The sequence below is a fragment of the Thalassophryne amazonica genome, chromosome 1 (assembly GCF_902500255.1).
Source record: "Thalassophryne amazonica chromosome 1, fThaAma1.1, whole genome shotgun sequence".
Classification (NCBI taxonomy): Eukaryota; Metazoa; Chordata; class Actinopteri; order Batrachoidiformes; family Batrachoididae; genus Thalassophryne; species Thalassophryne amazonica.
Genome location: NC_047103.1, coordinates 124,982,125 through 124,988,276, shown reverse-complemented (window position 1 = coordinate 124,988,276; position 6,152 = coordinate 124,982,125).

The window sequence follows — 6,152 nt, the reverse complement described above, 5'->3', positions numbered from 1 at the left end:
CCACATTAGGGCTGGCTGTGCAAACGTGCTCAAATGTTTGGACTGCACTCAGATAGCTGTCTGAGGTTTCTGATTGTGCCTCGACTTAGCCTTTGACTTCAAGTGGCATTCAAATTTTCATTCGGAGAGCATTCGGACTCATTTGACCTCTAGTGTGACGGGGGTTTAAAATAAATAACAAATATTCCAATATGTGATCATTGACGATGCTGCAAAGGCTACTGTTGTTGTTGAGATTACTAATTGCACATAAGATGTTATGTGTCGGACGCAGCTCGGAGAACCGACCAGCGTTTGAAGGACCCAGTATGAAATAAGCAGAGCACGGTACAAAGGCTAACTGAATTTAATACATAACAGTGATACAAAAATAACAGAAAGTGCGGTCTGGCGTGGTGCGCTCCCAGCAGCGCTAACGGTCCGGAGCCAGAAGCTGTTCGGACCCAAGGACCCCGCCGACACCCCCCAGGTGGCCGCAACAAACCGAGTCTGTGAAAGAAGGAACCATTATGTGAGTCCACACTCTACACACAGAGAGAACACTTAAAGGTGTACAAACAGCAAACACTTCCTGGCTTGATTACTAATCAGCTTCCCAACCTGCAGGCATGGAACATCCAGTTCACAAAACTCCACTGCAGTGGAAGCCGATACATGACTAACATACAGCTCAATATAATAAAGGTGTGAGGGACACCACATTTACTGACTGTATAAATGTTAGTCACAAAATCTAACGTACCTCAGGAAGTGTGCTGACGAGCGTGAGACCTCACCCCCTCCTCTTTCACAGACCGTGCATCAAACCCTGGACGTTCTCTGCATCCACTGATGATGAGATGGCTCCCAAACGACGATCTCACCCGTCTGGTCACAAGGTCGAGTCTCTGGCAAATACACACTGTATACTCCAGTCTTAAATGCCACCATGTTCCAATCCATATAGATGCACCTCAGCTGTGAGTCCTGACGAGCCGCAGGTGATCAGGGTGAGGTCCTGATAACCTCAGCACACAGCCACTCAGATGCAAGCCACCTGGAAAGGAGAAAGAGGCATGACAAACTGCAGGATTGTCTTACAGACATAAAGACATGGATGACCTCTAATTTCCTGCTTTTAAACTCAGATAAAACTGAAGTTATTGTACTTGGCCCCACAAATCTTAGAAGCATGGTGTCTAACCAGATCGTTACTCTGGATGGCATTTCCCTGATCTCTAGTAATACTGTGAGAAATCTTGGAGTTATTTTTGATCAGGATATGTCATTCAAAGCGCATATTAAACAAATATGTAGGACTGCCTTTTTGCATTTACGCAATATCTCTAAAATCAGAAAGGTCTTGTCTCAGAGTGATGCTGAAAAACTAATTCATGCATTTGTTTCCTCTAGGCTGGACTATTGTAATTCATTATTATCAGGTTGTCCTAAAAGTTCCCTAAAAAGCCTTCAGTTGGTTCAGAATGCTGCAGCTAGAGTACTGACGGGGACTAGCAGGAGAGAGCATATCTCACCCGTGTTGGCCTCCCTTCATTGGCTTCTTGTTAATGCTAGAATAGAATTTAAAATTCTTCTTCTTACTTATAAGGTTTTGAATAATCAGGTCCCATCTTATCTTAGGGACCTCGTAGTACCATATTACCCCATTAGAGCGCTTCGCTCTCAGACTGCGGGCTTACTTGTAGTTCCTAGGGTTTGTAAGAGTAGAATGGGAGGCAGAGCCTTCAGCTTTCAGGCTCCTCTCCTGTGGAACCAGCTCCCAATTCAGATCAGGGAGACAGATACCCTCTCTACTTTTAAGATTAGGCTTAAAACTTTCCTTTTCGCTAAGGCTTATAGTTAGGGCTGGATCGGGTGACCCTGGACCATCCCTTGGTTATGTTGCTTTAGACGTAGACTGTGTTTCATAATTATTGTATGGCCTTGCCTTGCAATGTGGAGCGCCTTGGGGCAACTGTTTGTTGTGATTTGGCGCTATACAAGAAAAAAGTTGATTGAGTTGATTGATATATACATATACATACACACACATACGTATGTATATACATATATACATATATACATACACACACATACGTATGTATATACACATACATACACACACATACGTATGTATATACACATATACATACACACACATACGTATGTATATACACATATACATACACACACATACGTATGTATATACACATATACATACACACACATACGTATGTATATACACATATACATACACACACATACGTATGTATACACACACATACGTACGTATATACACATATACATACACACACATACGTACGTATATACACATATACATACACACACATACGTACGTATATACACATATACATACACACACATACGTACGTATATACACATATACATACACACACATACGTATGTATATACACATATACATACACACACATACGTACGTATATACACATATACATACACACACATACGTACGTATATACACATATACATACACACACATACGTACGTATATACACATATACATACACACACATACGTACGTATATACACATATACATACACACACATACGTACGTATATACACATATACATACACACACATACGTACGTATGTATATACACATATACATACACACACATACGTACGTATGTATATACATACACACACATACGTACGTATGTATATACATACACACACATACGTACGTATGTATATACATACACACACATACGTACGTATGTATATACATACACACACATACGTACGTATGTATATATATACACATATATACATACACACACATACGTACGTATGTATATATATATACACATATATACATACACACACATACGTATACACATACGTACGTATACACATACGTATACACATACGTACGTATACACATACGTATACACATACGTATACACATACGTACGTATACACATACGTATACACATACGTATACATACGTATACACATACGTATACACATACGTATACACATACGTATACATACATATGTATACATACATACGTATACATACATACGTATACATACATACGTATACATACGTATACGTACGTATACATACGTATACATACATACGTATACATACGTATACATACATACGTATACATACATACGTATACATACATACGTATACATACGTATACGTACGTATACATACGTATACGTACGTATACATACGTATACGTACGTATACATACGTATACGTACGTATACATACGTATACATACATACGTATACATACGTATACATACATACGTATACGTACGTATGTACGTATACATACGTATATACGTATACATACGTATACGTACGTATACATACGTATACGTACATACGTATACATACGTATACTACATACGTATACATACGTATACGTACGTATACATACGTATACGTACATACGTATACATACGTATACATACATACGTATACATACGTACATACATACGTATACATACGTATATACATACGTATACATACGTATACATACATACGTATACATACGTGTACACATACACGTATACATACGTGTATACATACACGTATACATACGTATACATACGTATACATACATACGTATACATACATACGTATACATACGTATACATACGTATACATATGTATACATACATACGTATACATACATACATACGTATACATGTATACATACATACGTACATACGTATACATACATACATACGTATACATACGTATACACATACATACGTATACATATGTATACACGTATACATACGTATACATACGTATACATATGTATACATACATACGTATACATACGTATACATACGTATACATATGTATACATACATACGTATACATATGTATACATATGTATACATACATACGTATACATACGTATACATACGTATACATATGTATACATACATACGTATACATACGTATACATACGTATACATATGTATACATACATACGTATACATACGTATACATACGTATACATACATACGTATACATACGTATACATACGTATACATACGTATACGTATACATACGTATACATACGTATACATACGTATACATACGTATACGTATACATACGTATACATACGTATACGTATACATACGTATACATACGTATACATACGTATACATACGTATACATACGTATACATACATACGTATACATACGTATATACACATATGTACATATTATATATATATACACATATGTACATATTATATATATATACACATATGTACATATTATATATATATACACATATGTACATATTATATATATGTATATATATATATATACATATGTATATACATATATACACACATACATATGTACATATTATATATATATATATATATATATTTATTATTTTCTTTTTTAGTTCTTTTTAGTCAATGTTTTCCTTGACTTTCAACCTAATTACTCCAAAATCTAATAAAATCTCAATAGCTTTCCAAGTGATATTTCCACTAAGTTCAAAGAAAATCCATCAAGCTGTTTTTGAGCAATCTTGTACAAAGACAGACACAGATGAAAGGGATCAACAACCAGAGGAGGCTGTTCAGCCAAAGCCTACTCCTCCCCAAGTGCAAGGCTGACAGGCTGACTAACAGGAAGACAGAGGCTCGGAAGGAGAAGAACTGTTGTAGCCAGTAAGACAGTAGTGGTATTTATATTTGTATTTACTTGCAAATTGTTTCTTACTTCAACTTTGATACCTGTGAGCTTCTTACCCTGTGTGCTACTGTCCAATGCTGCTGGAACCTCAATTTCCCTGAGGAAGTCTTCCCAAGGGATTAATAAAGTTCTAACTAGTCTAATCTAAAAAATATCTCGCTATCACTGCTTTGCAGACCTGCAGGGTAATCAACAGCTGTTGTTAAAGACAATGAATTGTTTCTACTGCAGTATTATTTTCATTTCACAAAAAAAAAAAAAAAAGCTTTTGATTTCAGTGATAGATTAACATATTTCAAACCCTACAAACAGATGTTACTGCATTACTATGCTATGCCAATTCATTTAGCATGGTAGCAAGTTTCATTACAATCAATGAAGACCTTGTGACATTACTGCATACAACCTCTGGTGGCCACAGTCAGGAGTCAAATCGTGATTAACGTCAAACAAGCCCAAGATGTTATTTAAGTGACCTTGTGTGCCATGTTTTGCCTTAATACAAAGTCTTTGTTTAAATCTCACAAACACAATGACTACACGGATACACATGCATAGGAGTCAATGAATTCCAAAAGCTGCTCTGCCTTTGACATGTCAAAATCCTAAAATGTCTATAAACCCAGAGAATATATATTCACGAGAGTTTTAGGCACAATATACGAGTTTAATGCTGCTGTCCATGTGCAGCAGTGGAAGTGCAGCCTCATCAGAGCATCTCAATGCATTTCTCCTGTCGTGAAACGTTACCCATAATGCACTGCAGCATGTGTGGTGCAAACACTAAAACCTTCAAAATTAGTGCATTACTTTAAAACTAAAACATATAGCTGATATTTTCATTTTATAAAACCAGACGTAACATTAATTTAAATAACTTGTCTGGAATTAGTTTGGTCATAATTTTAACCATAAGTTAAAACTGTATGCCTGTTGATGACTTGTGTGATATGCCGACGAGTCATTATGGTGTTTAAAGAAATGATCTTTTTTCTCTCTCGCTTCCTTTTTCTCCTGTAACCAGCTCTCCTCTCCCCGCAGAGGATAGAGCTGTTTGTCTGCTAGGAAACATTTAACAGGTAGGTGCCAAAATCTCTGACTTCAGACTTCACAAATGTTTTTAACTATTAAGCTTTATTCGCTATGCCTGCAAAAAAATGTTAGCAGTCTAAAAATTATCGGACCTAAATTTATCGGAAGCTAATTGGAAGCTAACCCTACATAAGCAGCTATAATTATTAGAATTTAGAACAAATGGTAAATGGACTGCATTTATATAGCACTTTTCCATCTGCTTCAGACGCTCACAGCACTTTACAATTATGCCTCATTCACCCCGATGTGAGGGTGCTGCCATACAAGGCGCTCACTACACACCGGGAGCAATAGGGGATTAGGCCTTGCCCAATAGGCCTTGCCCAAGGGCCCTTAGTGATTTTTCAG